This window comes from Peromyscus leucopus, chromosome 5 (assembly GCF_004664715.2).
Source record: "Peromyscus leucopus breed LL Stock chromosome 5, UCI_PerLeu_2.1, whole genome shotgun sequence".
NCBI classification, from domain to species: Eukaryota; Metazoa; Chordata; class Mammalia; order Rodentia; family Cricetidae; genus Peromyscus; species Peromyscus leucopus.
The window spans coordinates 61863146-61882194 of NC_051067.1; the positions used below are offsets into that span (position 1 = coordinate 61863146).

A 19049-nucleotide genomic window follows, 5' to 3' on the forward strand; every position below is an offset into this window, starting at 1 on the left:
TCTGAGATAGTTAACACACCTTCAGAGATACTCAAGGATTACACCCTTATCAGAGGTAAGATTAAACAGAAAAGTCTGGTGCTTATTACCGCCTCCATTTTAAGATAATGGTGATGGGGAAGAGGTTACAATTATTAAAATAGAGGCCAAGAATTGTACTAAGTTGATGCTTCTGTGTTTTTGAGCCCTACATTGTAAGTCTACATAGACTACATTTAAAATCCCTTCTCTGCAGCTACCACTTGGTTTCTTTCTCTGTTTTAACCTTCTCATTCAGTGATGCTGTTCTTTTTCAGCCTCTCCTCTCAGGGCCTCTCTGGCCTCTATGGATATCACACTTCCTTTTTCTCTGTGCTTTGCTGTTTCTTTCTAGCCTGTTTTATTTTTATGTGCATCTTATAAGAGGGAGCTCATTGTTTGGCTTGTGTGTGCTCTTTAGTTAGGCACATGAACCTTGCCTCACACTTTTCTCTGAGCCTTTTGAAAAAAACGAGTAAGAAAATTTTAAGGCCAATATTCCGTAATTTTGTGAAGTGCTAGGACATCTTCTGTTCTCTAGTGCTGAGGTCTTTTGAGCTTTGGGGAGCTTTTAAAGGGAATTTAAAAACCCATAGACAGTACTTGCTTTCAAGTGACAGACTTGCCTTCAGATTTTATTAATAAACTAGGGGTTTTTTTTTTTTCCAAATATTGCATGTAACACTATAGCTATTAAAGAGACTAGAATTTGTGTCTACAAATCTGACTGCCTATAATTAGAAAAATAGAAACTCAGATATCTTAAATCAGTAAAATATAAATCCTCAGAAATCAGGATTATATTAGAGACCTTTGTGAATATTTAGATATTTTCCACACAAAGAATAAGGGTTCATTTTAATACTTTAATAGTACACTACTTAGGAGAGACAGTATAATGCATGGTTCTCAACTCAGTGCTTTTCAAGTGAGAGTCCTTCCCATCGCCTAAAGTAGTACCCAAAGAAAACTTACCTATACCAGCATACACATTTTTCCCTCACCTGGAAAATGGGACACTGGAGCTGGCTTTATCGGTAGTTTTCAAAATGGCCTCTGGCAAAATAATCAGAACTCAATTGTTATTATGATGCCTGATTGGTTGCTTTAAATCTTTTGCGTATGTGTTCCTTACAATGCCCGAAAGACCTTTTTCCCAGTCAAGTATATTCAATGTATGGCTCTGTCTTTACCATACATGTTCCTTTGACAAATAACCTTATCCAGATGAAGATTGAGACCATATATTTTGTTAACTTCTGTTCACTGGGTCTTCTAAGTAATTTTATGAAAACAGTTTGCAGAAGCCTAAGCTCTTGAAGAGGGAGGGAAGCCATATAAGGGAACTTTGGGGTTATATGCAGTATTTCAGGCCCCCTAGTGAGAGCTTTTATATGTTTTCATTTAGCTTTTACCAAAATCTTGAAGGTATATAGTATCAGTCATAGTTTACAGATGAGGCTACTGAGGCTCAAAGAAGTAAAGAACTGTAGCCCTGTTTCCTCCGCTAGAAGTTTATATAGGACCACTCTTCAGTCAGTCTTCAGACACTTCACCTTTTTGTCTCTCAGTGAAATGAGATTAAAAAAAAAAACAGCACCATCTGCTCCATTTCATGGCTTCATTTTCATGGCTAAGTATTTCCCAAGTGAAAGGAAGGGATTTCTACCTTTAAGAGCACTGAAGGTTTCATTTCTGCCTTTGTGTTTAGTTTTTATACTCATGGGTTTGGGTTGTATATCACTCAGACTCATGGTATCACGGGATAGAAGTTAGAGATGAAATCATTCAAATCTTACCTTTGGAAATACAGGTCAATTCCCATTACTGTGAACTCCAAGTCTCACATCAAATATTGCTTGAAATATGTGGGCTGTCAGCCAAAGCTTGAAAGGGTTTTTGTTATACAGACATCTCTGTTGTAAAGGTATTTGTTGTGATGGGATTTGGGATATATAATGACATTGCTCTCATAAGATTACAGTTCTTAACTGCTTACATGTAGAAAGCAACAGCTACTGTTTTCTTTACATCAATATCTGTGCATCCATATATAATTTTAACAGTTCATATGTAAAACTCAACCCCAAGTTTACATTGATTTTGGCTCTGTCAACAAAGTACAGTTACCATGTTTTCACAGCACTGATGTTAGAGCCTCAGAAACTAGAAATACTGGAGGCTTTGTCTAAATGTGGTTTAAATTATCTAAGCAAGGCTTTTGGATGGCCTTGATTCATTGCCTCATTGGCCTTGATGGTTCCAAGGAAAGAGAAAAAAGTTATGCTATTACTTAATCCAGGTGAATTAGATCTTTCTTTTTCTTTGCATTTTATGTTCTGTTTAATCTTGGCGTATACAAGCTTTACCCTGTTTTAATTCAAGAGTTGAAGTCTAAGCTGTCTGTTTCTTCTTCTTACAGAATGTATTCAAGCAGTTTCAGAAACTAGGGAATTTAAGTCTGTTAGGACTTAAGAGGAACTCTTTTAATCTCTGTGTAGTTTATGTGTGCCCATGTATATTTGTGTGCATGAGTGTGAGCACACATGTGGAGATCAGAGGATGACCTTAAGTGTCAGTCCATGCCTTCCACCTTGTTTGGTTTTTTTATTGTTTATTCCTGTGTGTGCCAGCCAAACTAGTAGGCCTGTAAGCTTACATGGAGGCTGTCTTTTCCTCTGTTCTCCATATAGGAAGGAGTGAGTGCTGCAATTGCACATATGTGCTACTGCTCTACACGGATCTTCAGAGCTGTACTCAGATGCTCACATTGTATAGCAAGTGCTTTCCTCACTGAGCCGTCTTCCCAGCCCAGGAGAAATGTGTTTTATTCAGCGATTATCTGCCAATTCTGCAGATGATATGAAATGGACTTTAAAACCATACATGCCTAAATTCAATTCTTGGCTCTGATTTTCTTTAAGTAGTTCATTTGAGCATTTCACTTAATCATAACAAAAAAAGGTGGGGGCGGGGGACAGTCTGTAGAATGCTATGTTAGTAATGTTCCATGATGGAATACAGTAGGAACTTGTTATAACAGATTATTATTATAGTTGCTCTCTTCATTATGACTCTCTTTTATGAACTTAAAATCTAAGACGAACATTAAAGTAAACTTACAGGTCACTACAATAAAAGAATATGAGATAATACTAACTGCAAAAGAAGAAGACATGCATATTGAAATTAGAGAAGTTCACAGAAGAAATAAATATATTTTATTTTATGGGATATAGGAAAAGATAGCATCTTTACAAAATTTTGAAACCAGTAATGGAATTTTAGTAAATAGAGATGATGTTAAACATTATAAGTCGATGGATTAGCTTAGCCTAATTCAGACAAAAAAGAGAGAATGGCAGAGTATAGTCTGAAAACTGTAGTCTCACAAATGTGAAATATGTGAAATGCAATGGAAGAAAGGAAAATTACAAAGCTAATCATTTATAGGGTAGTTTTAGAGAGTCTTCATTCTTAGAATTAAAAAAAATTAAAATTTCTCTTTTAGATAAAGGAGGATCTGGAAAGATACTTAAGCAAAAAAGCAATAAAGAAACCAGTGTAGTCTGTTATCTTTTACTCAGAGAAGGATGTTGCCTCTCCTGAGAATGTCAAGGAAAGGAATGAGTGACTAAGGCATAAACAGCAGTGTAAAGAAGGAAGATAGATAAATAAATTAGAGCAACAATGATGGAGAACTTTTGGGTTATCTGGAAGAAATGGGAAAGGAATCAGCAATGGTGAGAACAATGATAAGGAGAAAATTTCAGAAAGAGAAAAACAGGTTCAATTTTGAGGTGCCCCTGAAGGTCAAGAAGAATAAGGTCCAACACATTGATGTTGTGGTTATGAGGACTAAACAGCACTTCAGGAGCAAGGTGACAGTGGGGTTGGGGAAGAGGAGTTGAATTGAAGTTGTATATGTGGGGCTGTGAGTGTAGATTCCTTTACTAGTGCCTTGCTCGTGAAAGAACGTGTGTGTGTGTGTGTGTGTGTGTGTGTGTGTGTGTGTGTGTGTGTGTGTCTGATGTTACTGCTTCTACAAAAGATAAAAGATAGAATAAAAGGTGATTGTAGAAATATAAAGACCACGGAGTCAAGGTCCTTGAACAGAGAGAAGAAAAAGCTGAAGAACATAAGTAGAAAGGTAGAAAGATGCTTAGTTTGAGACATCAGTGCAGTTAGGAGGAAGTTACATTCAGAAAATGTCAACACAGAGGGGAAATACTATATTTAGTAGATGATATTTAGTAGATATGCCCTTTGTCCTTGTAGTAAATAGTAAATTTCTGAGAATACCAAGTGGAATTGAGTAAAATAAAGATGGATGTAAAATTATTGGTTTGAAAAATTGAACAGAAGAGCTACCCAGGAACAAAGAGGACCCTGATACACTTAGACTATTTCAGAATGGGCCCTAGAGGCTGAGGTTATGGAGAATACAGAAGACAATGAAGGACAACATGTTGTTGGTCTGTGAACAAACAGAATTGGAGCCATGGAGAACCTGTACCTAAAGGTGGCTAAGCTGATGGGTTAAAAAGTTGGAAAAGGGCCAGGTGGTGGTGGCACACACCTTTAATCCCAGCAATCAGGAGGCAGAGTCAGGTGGATCTCTGTGAGTTTGAGGCCAGCCTGGTCTACAAAGTGAGGTCCACAGGACAGGCTCCAAAACTACACAGAGAAACCCTGTCTCAAAAAACCAAAGCAAACAATCAATCAAACAAACAAACAAAAAGTTGGAAAAGGTAGCAAATTTGTTGGAATATGCTCTCCAAGGTCTAAAGTAGGGAGCTAACAAAACTGAAAGAGTATTACCTTATCTCAGAGGAGAAGAAGAGTTGTGTGCAGATGAAGAACTGGAAGATGTGATTGTGTTCAATCAAGACCAAACATGGGAACTGTAACTACTGGTAATGAAATAGGAGGGTTTCACCAAAATCAAAATTATAATCCAGGGTCATGGCTTCTGAAGAAGCATGTTCTATAATAAAGGCTATTTCTGTTTTACTAAATTTAAATCATTATCGTCTAATTTTACATAATTGAAAACCAAGTGATTACATTGAAATAGCGGAACCTTTGAGGCTATGATGCAGGAACAGAACCTCAGTCCTCATCTAATGTGTTGCTGATTACATTTTACTGTCACTCCTTTGAGGACTTCTAAGCCAAAAGAGAAACACAAAGTGGAAGTGATCTGTGTTGACTATCTCTGCATAGCCCAGGCCAGAAGAACAAAACTTCCCTTTTTTCATGTCATATGTTAGGAGGTCATCAATAAGTACTGCATAGCTCTGCGCCCTGCATTGCTCAGAACTCAGTATTTTCTGGGTGGAACAAAACTTAAGTTTATGTCTTCTTTTGGAAGAGTTATTACCTTCAAGTTTCAGAAGAGCAGCTTTCATAATACTTATGACACTACTGCTATTTCATCTTCCTTTTGGTCAGGCTGCAGTTTGGGTGACCGAGGAGGCTGTCCCCATTGATCTTAGAATATGAGGACAAGACATTTCTTTCCATCTCACAAACTCTACTTGGTGTTTGATAATTATCCATTACTAAAGTCTCACTTGGTCCTAGTCTCTCTTTAGATCAGTACAGTGGATAAGTTTCTTGAAAATGAGACTAGAGAATGAACAGCAACAGGAGAAAAGACACCAAACCTAATTTTTTTTATTTCAGTATTGGACAGAGTGACAGCTCACAATCCAGATGATTCTTGTTCTGGTAGAATGAGCATACACCCTGGAGACAGGAGACTTAGAGCCGGTACTTACTACTGTAAGATAGCTTAGTTTCTCTAGGCATAGAACAGAGGTATTACCTACCGTTCAGGGATGTTTCACATGGCCAATAAATACCAAATGTGAATGCTGCTAGTATAGTACAATGGTAGTTGAGAATCTTACAAGCTGTACTCTTCTGGAAAATGTTACACGTTTATAAAGAACATCCCTGGCCAGTTTATGTTGTGATACTAGGGGCTCAGAGGCTACAGTGAGGTGGTGAAATATGATTATAATTGTAAGCCTTTCCTTTCTTCCTAAAAACCTCTACAGACTCTGCCTTAAGTAATACAAATGGTGCTAGGATATAGGTGTGCGCCACTACATCTAATTGTTCTACATTTCTTATAGATTATGTGGGACTGTCCTCTTTTTAGTGGTCCTCAGGAATAATCCTTTTATCCAGAGTTAATTTTATCCTAACAGAAATCACTGTATTACTTACTGTGGCACTCTTTCATTGTTTACTGACTGAGGATTAGCAGGGTAAATATGAAGCACAATTAGAATTTCTGTATATGTGTAGGCAGGGATCCTAATCGTGCCTTATGAAAGGTGGTTTCACTAGTTCTATCATACGGTTATATTAAAAAGACTTATCAGAGAGCTAGGAAGATGGCTCAGTGGAGTAAAATGCTTGCTATACATTTGTGAGGGCCTGACTTCCAATTCCCAGGACTTATTTAAAACTGGATATGGTAATAAGCATATGTAATTCCAGTGTTCCCACAATAAGTGAAAGACAAAAGACTTCCCCAGAAATGCATGCTGCTCTCACACATATGAACACACAAATAGGAACAAGTACACATGTATACACACATGTACATCACACACAAAAATAAATGAGAGTTAACAATTAAATATTTTTCGAATAGAGTTTTAAATACCACCCATTAGCTTATTTGAGTTAAAGGAGTGAGAAATGCAAAAAATAATTTCCTTTAAGTTCTCATAAGGAATCCTCTTCAATGGCCCATACTGTGGAGAAAGTGGCTGGGCTATTTTTGATTTCTGTTACTTCTGTCAAAGGGCCATTTCTACCCTAGCAGATAATAATAAAATGTTACCATGGGTACATTTTGATTCTATTGTCTCTGGAGAGAGAAAAAGAAAGACAGGGAATGAGGGAGATACAGAACACACAGAGTGCCAGTATCAAAGCCAGTATCAAAGTAGACAAGAAATTACTTGAGACTGCCTCTGACTACTTTGTTTTGCTTCTCCTCTGTCTGGAACATTAAGCCTTCAGCAAATCCCCAGTTGTCTGGTTCCTGGTAGATTTGTGTTTCTGGAAATAAAGTTTTAGAAGACTAAAGAATACAGGCTCTGGATAGAAAAGGAAAGACCGGGTAGTAGAAATTGGAAATGAGCTCAACACTGTGTCTCTTTGAATGCCTCCAACACATAAAGCTGGTTGATGGAAAAAGTGCAGTCTAGGAAGGCTTGCAGTTTGCATTTACCATTTTATGTTGATAGCTTGCCTGACTAGAGGCCATTTGCCTTTCCTTGGTACCCAGTGAGATTTCTCTATGGTGGAAGTACATCAGTTTCACAGTTGTGCCACTGTGGATGACCAGACTGTGGGACATTATGAAACCAGTCCTTTAGCAATAAGCAGTCCAGCTTCTTCAGCAGAAAGAGGTACCCTCTACAAGGCAGTCCTGTTACTTATTTAGAAACACCTTATGCATTGCCAGGGAGCTGCGATGGCTTGCTTCCCTTACTCACTTGGGATCCAAAGATCCTAGAAATTCACATATTCTTGTTTAAAGGCTTACTTTTTTCTGTCTCCAAACTTTACTTCTGATGAAAATTTAAAATTAATCATAGCTATTTTAAAAAGAATTTAAAATGCATTTAAAAAACAATGTTACATACCTTTTGAAAAAGTCTATTATCCTTAATAATTCCACCTACTGTGAAATGTAAAATTGTTAGTATAGTTAATACCACTGTTCATTCTTATAAATATTACTCAAAATGCTAACAAAGTTTATTTAGGCTTAAGGTTTCCAGTTGTTGGGTTTTCAGCCTAATTTTATTGGTTCTGAGACCCCCTATTCTCATACTTTATTTTTCAATATTAGTTAACCAAACTTTTTACAAGAAGTGTTCTCCCTGCAGTTAGATGTAGGCATCCTGAAGGTACCATGAATAAATATAGAACAATCATTATGATCATCAAAACCTCTGAAAACTACCAGGGAATTTAGATAACTAGCCAAATGGGCAAGGAGAAATTAACCTAAAATAATATTATCTTAAAAGAAAATTATGTGTTTTGATAAAAGATAGATGCTAGTATATTGCCTATTAGGAGAGTTGCTCAAAGCAATTGAAAGTATTCTGACCCATACTGTGAAATTCAGTCAAAATTTAATACTAGGCATCTCAGTGATACTTTAGGATTAGCATCAGAAACACTCAGGCAGTAAACTAGACCTGTTAGACATATTAAAGAATCAGGCCTTCAGATTAACTTGGATGAGTACATGCCATGGAGAGAGAAGCACAGAAAGGCACATGCGAGATGATAGATAGTGATGTGCTGGATTTCTCTAGTCTTCTTTGAAGCTGAGTTATGTGGTCAGCCACATAGAAGTAGAAAGCAGAATAGCAAGTTTTCCTACAAATAGAAAAGGCAGCTAATCAGCTGAATTGGGACATATCACAATGGTAAAATTAATGGATCCAAGTGGATGGTGACAGCAATTCAGACACCACAAAAATTGGTATTTAGGATCAGTATTTTTTTCACTCTCTATGTAAATGACTGAGAGAGAAGCTTCTAATCCAGCATTCATACTTCTGGCATTAATTTAAATTAGAGACACTCATAGTATACACTTCCAGCAGTGATTATGTTGAAGAATAAAGAAGTATAATTTCTCTATTTCCATTAGAAGATCATAGGTTGGAATCAGAGAATAGAAGTAAAGTAAAGGATTTAAATAGAATGTTCTGTGATGATATTCTTCAGCTCTCCTAGAGTATATCATTATAAAATGTTTTGAGGTAAGTTACGTTTAAAGTTTATGTAGCAGACTCTGTGGCCTAATTTGCCAAGGGACCAAGATGTATGTCTTAGAGTATCCAGGAAATGCTGCTGCCTCTTCTTTCTTTCTTTCTTTCTTTCTTTCTTTCTTTCTTTCTTTCTTTCTTTCTTTCTTTCTTTCTTTCTTTCTTTTGCCTTCTTTCTCCATTTTAACTTTAAGTTAAAACAGATGCTGCTATAATTCAATGGAGATCATATTCATAGACATTTAGAAAATTATACAAATATTGTAGGCATTGAAGTGAATAGGAACCTGCTCTGCAAATGCTCAACATTACAAGTAATATCAGAAGCAAGCACTATGGAGCAGGTAACTTAACAACTTTCTACCACAGAGCCTTTTTGCTGCTATCTAGGACACCATGCCCAGTGTTAGCTAGTGTTATTGAAGTTATATCAAGGAGACAGAGCATTCCAAAGGAGAGCAGCATGAATCACAAAAGTCTAGGAAGGTGGACCCACATAGAAAGGTCTAACAGGTTAACTTAAAAGAACTGAGAACATTAAGCCATAAGAATGAAAAGAAGGAAAACCTATAGCAAGACATTAAAAGGAGGGTTTGTGCTCTCAAAAAAAATAGTAGGGGTAGACTCTGATTGAAGTTTTGAAGATGCTAAAGTGCAGGGTGAGGCTGTATATAGATAAGCTTTTTGAACCAATGCTAAACCCTGGGACACTGATGCTTCTACTTAAAATGTTGGAACAGCAGGTAAAGTATAGAGTTTGAGCGAAACTTTTATATAGAAGTGGTAAACTTATAGCATTATATAAAAGTTAAGAAGATGGAGATGCAGCAGCTAACTTAGCAGTTCCTAAGAGTGGACCTTGCCCATCTGTCTTAAAAACACTGATGCAAAACCTTTGTAACCAGGATCCATAGGTTAAGGTATTATTGAAAGGAAAATAGATGGCCCAGAGTCCTGTGACAATAAGTATTTTTGGTGGCCTGCTGTTCAAAGGGCATTATACTTATATTCTTGAGAGTTCAGTGCTTTTCCTATGACATAGATGAAATGAGAGATTAGGGGAGCTAAGGTCATGTGACAGGAAGCATGATGTTTCCCTTTTCAGTATCATGCCCATATAGCCTCCTTCCTCTTTTTCTTCATTTTTAGTATTTTTTTTCTTTCATCTCCCAGAGGTGGGGATGTAGAACAAGAACAGTTAAAGTCTTTTTCTAGTGTGCCTTTCTGAAGGTTTTCTAATTCAGTACAAGTCTGCTGTAGCCCTTACATCAGCATAACTAAGTCATCCCTAATGCAACAATCTGGCCTTCTGCTGCAGTATTTTTCCCGGGGAAACATGAACAAACATGTTTACCCAGATAGGTCACCAGTAACAGCTTGATGAAAGGATTCCACCCAAGTCTATCATAAGACTACTTGCAGGAGGGTAGATGATTCCGAAGCAGCTGCATCAATGAAAAGTCCCAACCCCAGCATGGCTGACAACAGGAAAACTGTGTCTCTGGAGCTCCCTGACCAGCTTGCAGGAAGCTCCAATGAATAGTCACCTATCCTATCCCTTTGGAAAGAGGCCTTCCATTCAGTATGTGACCTTCTTGAGTCCTATGTGTCTCCATCTTCCATTTTTCTCTCCAGGAGTGGAGAAAATCACTATAAGCCTTTAAAACCTGTGGTTCTACTTCTTCATTAGGATCATTGGCCTCATTGGTCCACGAAGGTGGAAGGAACAGAAGCAGGAGACAGCCCTCTGGGAGACAGACTTCAGTGAATCAGCTCAACTTTATTCCAGAGTATAAGGAATATATAGGATTAGGGAGCCCGGGGACAAGCCCTAATTTGCATTAAGTGGCACACTCCTATCATATAGCTGAATTAGTGGAAGCATGGCCTTATCAAAATGGCTAGAACAGTTGCCTAATTACCATGTGAGTTATCAGGGGAAGAACGTTTACAGGGAAGTGTGTCAAGGGTCACTTGAGATAAGTCGGACATCATGGGCCTAGAGACATCTTCTAGATAACACTAGGTAGAGAGCAGGGAGCTTTGCTGGGGAAGGAGGGAGTTTCCATGTTGCTGAGCTTAGAGAAAGCTGCCAGGCTATGGTAGACTGCAACCTCTACCAGCCATCAATGTCTTCCAACAAAAACCCCTCTTTAAAATTACTTAAATTAGTTTTTGGACAATTTCACATATTTTTAATGCATTTTGACCACTATCATCTCCCCTGCCCTCTCCCATCTCACTATTACTTCTGTCTAACCCCCACCTCGTAAGAGATCGCTTTGTCACATTCCTGTCTGTTCATTTTGTTTTGTTACCCACTCACTTAGCAAGGATCATTTGTGCGACCATGGACTTGGAGTATCCATTGGAACCTGGTTGGTTCGGCAGTGCAAACCCCCTTTTTACTATAACAGTATTTAACATAGTGTTCTGAGGAAGAACTACCAGCCTCTAACTAAGAGATAGTACTTGACATTAAGCTGACTAGTAGCCTTAATCCTTATAGAAAGCATGTGTATTTGTGTGTTAAACTTTTATCTATTGTTTTAAACTTCATTGTAACCTGAAATTGGTTTATTTATTTCTTTGTCCCTTTTCCCAATGAATGTGAAATCCTCCCTGGAAGACTTCTGTTGCTAGAATTTTCCTCCAGTTCTGCCTGGCCCGCAGTCAGGACAAATCTCTCTCACCTGCCAGTCCCACAGCCACTCAGACTCAACTGAGTAAACACACAGAAACTTATATTGCTTACAAACTGTATGGCCACAGCAGGCTTCTTGTTATCTAGTTTCTCTATCTTAAATTAACCCATTTCTATTAGTCTATAAGTTGCCACGTGCCTCGTGGCTTACCAGTACCTTACATCTCGCTTGTCATGGCAGCAGCTGGCAGTGTCTCTCTTCCTCAGCCTTCCACCTCCCAGAATTCTCTTCTCTGCTTGTCACGCCTATACTTCCTGCCTGGCTACTGGCCAGTCAGTGTTTTATTTATTAACCAATCAGAGCAGCATATTTGACATACAGAACATCTCACAGCAGACTTCTGTGGAATGAAGTATAAAATGTTGTAAGGCCATTGCTCAGTGAAGAACTTAGTATGTGGTGGGAACTAGATAAGTGTAGCTAAAAAGTTGAAGAGGAGAAGAAAGTAACAAGAAGAAAGCAAAAAGCATAATACCTGACTTTGTAAACTGGATAAACTGTGAAATAATGTTTATGTAGGGAAATCTTGAGTGCTTTAATTGTGTTGCTAGGAATACACAATTGAAGTAATTATCTTTAATGCTTATAAGATTGTGGTAGAGTCAAAAGATGAGAATACTCAGATAAAGTCAGTGATCTCTTGAGAAAGAGTATAAAGTACGACAAAACAATTGTTTTCTGACTCATAATCAGGGACTATAAAGGAGCTCATTGAGATTCCAAGCTTTAAGTCACTATTCCAAATTCTTGATCCTACTATTCCTGACCTTAAAGATAGCAGACTCTTTCAAAGCCATTACATGCCCATTTATTTTAGCCCAGATTTCCATGGGCATCCTATTAGTAACATAGATCTTAGGATACATTCCAATGCACACTGGACTGTTTAGTGTTGTACTATATTTACTATTGCACTATAATTTTTAGGTTTACATTTGTCATTGACAAACAGACTTTATGGTTTGTACAAAATTAACATTACAACTTAACTATCAACTACAATGTTACTTCTTCTAAGTCAGATTTCATTGCTTATGCCAGTTATTTGACTAGACTTCACACAACCTCTCTTCCTGCCAGCTGTATCTACTTTTAAAAATAATGGGTTGGTTTTACAGCTATGTTCTGTGCCCAGTAGAGGAAGTTCACTGACTTTCATAGCAGGAATCTCAAAGAACCATAGCTCTCAGTAATGAACACAGTCATTTCCAGAGGCTGGTTTTTTTTTTTCCCCCACTTGCACCTACCCAGAATCTCCACTGCTTTTAGAAGCCTGTACAAGATAGCTCGTTTGAGGGGGGAGATAATTCTTACAGAAACCACAACACTGAGAAGGAAGTAAATGTGTTAACAATTTTGATAGATATACTTCTCTAAAAACACATATTGCTAGTACATCCCCTCCAAGAAGATTTGAATTGTGTTTAGTAGGAAAATATTATAATAATTGATAGTAATTCAGAATAGGCCCTATATTTTATACACACACAGTGGGTACTGTTGCATAAGAAAAGAAATGTGGCTAATCTTTTTCACTTTCTTCAATGCTTTTGAAGGTTCTTCTTTAAATCAGGTTAGTTCAGTGTTTGTTTTCTTTATGTTTATATGTTAAAATGTTTAAAAACAATATGAGGTTTTTTAAAAGAAACTATAAATGAAATGCTTGCATGTGTTGTACACTCCTCTGCTGTGCTAGAAGTACATGTCCCCTCTCCCTTCGTGAAGAGAGCGAAAGCAGAGCAAGCAGGCCAGTCTCACTGTTGAGATGGAGTCACAGACTCCAGGGGGCAAAACAGAAACTAAACGTTCAGGTTGGCTGGTTGTTAAGTCTTTCATAAGATACTCATAAGAGATTACATTTTATAATGAAGGACCCTCTTTCCCTTCTCCTTAGGATTCCTTAATAACTTGTTCATTTGGGGTGCTGATACTAGTTAACCCAGGACAGGCTAACTGTTGTTTCCAAAATATTTCCCCTGACACTATAATGATAGCTGCTGAGACGGTGGTAGGAGCTGCAGTCTCCATTAATCTCTGAATAAAGTTGACATGTTCTAGCAGTGGCCTTAGAAGACAACCATTGTGTGACTAATAAAGCACAGCCTAATTAAAACAAATAACAAACATACAAACCCAGAGTTCCTAAGTGGGAAAAATGAGAAGCACAAAGTTTGGCTCGGAGAGCTGTTTCCGTATCACCTGCCACATGCCCTCTGGCTGGCTGCCCTGCGGCTTGGTGCTTTAGTACGCAACCGAGTTAGGCAGGAAAAGTAAGGACAGTTTCCATGCCCAGTCACCACTCCTCTGCCAACCAGGCTGCTGAGTGTGAGATTCTCTTTGTGAAGTGGACATCTGTCAAATGGGAGCTGGACTGTGGCTACCAGTTCATTTTACAGAGGCCACCATACAGCTGCCAGATGGTGACAGGCCTTAGCCATTTTTGTGAGTCCAGTATGAGTTGTATTTGACTCTAGGAGTGGAAAGCGTACCGTCTTTCTACACGCCCGTGGCTCTTCAAAGAAAATGCTTCCAGAAACTAAGGCTTTAGTCTGATCTGTGTAAAGGAAGAAAAAAACTTAAGGAAAGGTAATGAACAAATATACCACATTTTAAAATTGCTTCTTTCAGGTGTTTCTCTTTACTTTATTGTACTCTAATCTGTGTCTAGGAGCACTGCTTTTAAGCCAGCATGTCAGGCTTTTGTGCCTCAGGTTAAGTTCCAAGACAAATATGTTTGTGACAGTTTAAGAGGCAAAACAATAGCATCAAATGGCAGAATTGGATTATTTAATCTAGGCTAGTTATGAGTTGGCTGGCCAGCCATGTGTCATCAGGACTGGGATGCTTGGGCGATAAGGAAGGGACTCTGGCTCTGTGGCTTCCTTTCCCATACATCAGCTGAAGAGCTGCATGAGAGTGACTAAAACTATGGTCGGGCTACCCTAGCAACACAGAGTGCTGTGTTGACAATACTCCATCACGTGTTTGCAATGAAAATGCTGTATTTTTAGAACACTTCAAAGTCAGGAAACCGTTAAACCATACTGCATCCTTTTTTGCCCTCCAGCAACTTCCCCCCACCCCTCCCATGAAAATTTACCCTATTTTATAGAAAAGGAACCGGAAACAAAGATTAAGTGGTATATTTGAACAAAGTTTATAATCCCAGGAAAATTTGTTGATCTAGTCTTAAAATCTAGCAAACCCTTCAGAGTAATTTTTAATGTCCCTACTTCTTTTACCTAAACCATGTGTGTTCCATATGACCTTGTTCTAAACCTTTATATTGTATATAAAGTTCAAAAGCCAGCTTAGCCTCCATTTTTTGTTCCTGGCATTTGTTCAAATAAAAATAGACATATAATATTATACTGTTAAAAAAAATCAAAGCTCCATGAACACTTTGAAAATCATTTTGCATTTCTAGTACTTATTTTCATAAATATGCTTCATACAGCTCCCTTATATTACTTGTTGGAAGAATGTCTTTTGAATCTCAAAACTTCCTATGCCTAGATCAATGCCTAAAGTGAAGGAGACATTCAAATTTCACTGAAAATAGGAATGAATAAAGTAAGCTCTACTTTGTGATTTAGCACTAGCTTATCCATTTTTACAGTTGATTCTCAGCAAGCAGGCACATGTTTTTGTGTATTCTGTGCACTTACTTTGCTAACCTTATGTGATAGGCAGTGTGTAGTATCCTGGGAATACAAGGGCAAAAGGTATGGTCCAGATCCACAGACCCTCAAAAGTCTTTTAGAGGTAGGAGTAGAGTGTACAATTGCATAAATGTGTGTGTGCCTCTGTGTGTGTGCGCACACGTGCATGTGTGCAAACTTGTGTATCATAGGAAAAGGAACTGTAACATCCCCTTTTTTAAATTTTAAATGGATGTTGCTGTTTGACTTGGCTTCTCCTCGATCCCATATCATCAGATATTCCAGCTTATAAATTTTTTACACTTGAAACATAAACCAAATAAAAGATTTTACTAAGAGAAAAAAATAATAATGTAAATAAAAAAATGAAATAATAATGGCTCAGTAAATAGTAAGAATAGTAATGTACAAATCAGAGGAAAGAACATTAGGACTGTTCTTCTTACACAGGATCTTGTTCAGTGTGTACAGTATCTTACCAAATACATACTAAAATAGCCCAGGCTGGCCTCAAACTCACAAAGATCCACTTGCTTCTGCCTCCTGAGTACTGGGATTAAAAGCATGTGACACCACCCGCCTAAAACCATACTTTTAATAGTAGAACTTATAGGTTACTGAGAAGGCTGCACCTGACCTCCACCCCCAGCATAGCTACAGGAAAAGAAATGTTCATTCTAGGGCTGGCAAGATGACTCCCTGGTTAAATGTGTTTGCTTTATAAGCCTAGTGACCTGAGTTGGATCTCCAGGATCCATGTAAAAGTGGAAGGAGAGAACTGACTCCACACAGTTGTCCTCTGACCTCATCATGCATGCCATGGTATGCATGCCACACACGATTTTTTTAAAAGATGTTTGCTCTGTTCCCAATCCTGATATCTGTCAGCACCCTAAATGTACAGAACTGAGGTGTTTCTTATCTGTGGTTCTATTTATTGGCCTGTTTATAGCCCTCAGTCACTTTGGGCCAGAAGGAACAGACTAACCAAAATGTGAAAGCATTTTATAAATTATTGAACATGGTATACATTTGATATCTGGACAATGCTCTTTACTAGTTTAAGTTAATCTCTGTGCCATATTTAGTTTCTGTTTCTATGGTATGGATTTGAATGATGGTATTTGTCTAATATTAATTGACTTCTAATCCCTGATAAGTCACCTCTCTGTGACCTAGAAAAAGCTACTTGGCTTCTCCTTGCCTTGGCTTCCTAATCTATAAACAAAGCCACATGGGGTTGTTACACAGATTAAGGGAGGTCCTAATTTAGTGTACTCATTGATGTCTGTTGTACAGGAAGCTATTAGTCCAGAGGAGGAAGCTGATGGACAGGGTAGGTGAGAATAGCCTTTGTTCAAAGCAAATTGGCCTTTCAGTAAAAGCAGTCCTCGGTGTCATGGCAGTAATTGTAGCACTGATACTTACAGACTAACTGTTCCAGGTCCATACCTGGATAATGCCAGAGGCCTACTAGCTCTTTTCTTATTACGTATTCTCACAGAAATATATAGGGCACTTTGTATCTCTCCCCATGCCTAGTGTTTGCTGCATTGTGCTGCATTTGTGTGTGCACTTTTTTCTGAACTTTAAGTTTCTTGCTATGAAAGGTCATTTTATCTATTTGATATTTATATTTGTTTATTCATTCATTTTTTCCCCTGAAGCAGTGTCTTGTATCTCAGACTGGCCTTGAACTCAGAATCTTTCTGCTTAGCCTCCTAAGTACAGAAATCACAGATTTTCACCATCACATCCAGCTGGGGCTATTTTAGTTCATCAGTACATTTAGAACTTAATGCAGTGGCTTCAAAGAGTGATAAACATTTGTAGATTGAGCAAATGTAAATCTTTGCAAAGAGAGAAGTGTTTCATCCCACCAGCTTATCTTCTCTCTTTTCATGTTTAAAATACAGTACCCATTGTATTCCTGGTTTGAGTCGACCGATGGGCACTCTATGGAGCATGAAATAATATTGTTTCAAGTGAAACAGCAAAGTAAGGAAATCATTTTAGGGTGTCACTGTAGTGTGAAGAGCTCTGACATTTAAAATGAAAGGAAGGAAAGAGAAAAACAATTCACTGTGTAGTCAGGATCTCTTCCCATCATAGGCTCTGAGCCCTCTCAGCAGCATGCTCATCTGAAACCCTGCCAGGCTTACAGATGTTTCCTTTGGCTCTGGTGTGAAGAACCACACTAACTTCTCAGGAACAATTCTATTCTGGTAGGGACTGATGGAAAAGGGAGTCAACCACAAACAGAAATGACCTCGTGGTTTTACCCGTTTCTAGTTTCTTAGATCCTGTGGAGTGCGCACTGCCTTTCTCCTTTGAGTTTTCATACATTACTCTGCTCACTTAGTACCACTAATCCCTGTATGAGGCTGTGAAAACCCTCTTTGCTGAGTGTACGTTTGGCACTGTAAGATGGTGGTGTGCTTTGTCTCAGGGTGTGATCCTAGAAATTCCTTGAAGGTCATGTGTAGGTGAATGAACTCTTTGAGACTTCAGAGTTGTATTTTATTTGTTTGTTTGTTGTTGGTTTGTTTTTCTTTGAGAACTTGCATTGTGACACACAGAGCCAAATTGTTTTCAGGGATAAGAGAGGAAAGAAATGAGGAATGAGAAGTATGAAGTTGAAATAATTATGTAGAATCCTAACTTAATCTCTAACCTGTCATGTCTCATTGCAAATTTTAACTGTTTCTGGGAATTAGATGTTCTGTTAACAAATGCCTTTGCATACACTTCCTTATGTTGTCCTTGTTTATATTAATAGCCACTTCATGTTAGCTCCTCTCATGGTCATGGAGTTATCTTTCCCTCCTGCTTCCTTGCCTTCAGTCTTGAATTCTGGCCATTCTGATCACTGCAACTGCTCATTCTGGTTTCCTATAGCACTTCAGTAGTCTTTACAATGACCTTTTTTAAAAAACAATTATTTTTGTAATATAACCGATAAGCAGTAAGCATCACATACTTAAAGTCTAAAATGTGGTCAAGTTGTAACATACATGTATACCCGTGAAACCATCACTACCATCTCAATAATATACATATTTCTCGGTATCTGATAGCCTCTTCAAGCTATTTGGAATTATCACCACCACATGCATACATACACAGCACACTAATTTGTTTTCTGTTCCTATATATTGGTTTTTATTTCCTCAAACTTATTATAACACTTATAATACATCATGTACTTATTTGGGGTCTGGATCTTTTACTTAATATTCTTATTTAAGTCCATATTAGTAGTCAGTACTTCTTTTGAATTAATATTTTCCTTTTCCTTTCCTCCCTAAATCACCCCCTTTTCCCATGTCCCCATTGCTATTCCTCTCTTGATTCCCACCCTGACAATGGTCCATTTTACTTTCCTGGTTTCTGCAGTTACTTAAGTTATATTATTATATCTGAAGGTTTGGAGCTAACACCTCCAATGAGAGAGAAAATACAAGGTGTGTCTTTCTGGATTTTTGTTACCCCACTCAATATGATCTCTTCTAGTTCCACAAAATTGCCTGAAAAGTAAATGATTTCATTTTTCTTTACAGCTCAAGCGTGTATATATACAACATTTTTATTATCCACCTGTTGTATCAGTTAAAGGACATTTGTTTCCATTTCCTAGCTGTTGGGAACTAAAGGAACAGTAAACATGGCTAAGCAAGTATTTATGCAGTAGGATGTTGAGTCCTCTGGCCATATGCCAAGGAGTGGTACAGCTAGATCATATGGTGGACTTGTTTTAGCCTCTGAGAGTTCTCCACACTGATTTCCATAGCAGTTGCACCAGTTTGCAGTCCCACCATAATGACTGAGTTTGAGTTATACTGTGTCTT

General features: G+C 38.0%; 1 protein-coding gene across 23 annotated transcripts in view; it reads left to right on the forward strand.

Annotated features, from left to right (window-relative positions):
* Celf2 (CUGBP Elav-like family member 2) overlaps positions 1-19049 on the forward strand; it is a 640994-nt gene that overhangs the window by 462996 nt on the left and 158949 nt on the right. The gene's annotated exons all lie outside the window — the stretch shown is intronic.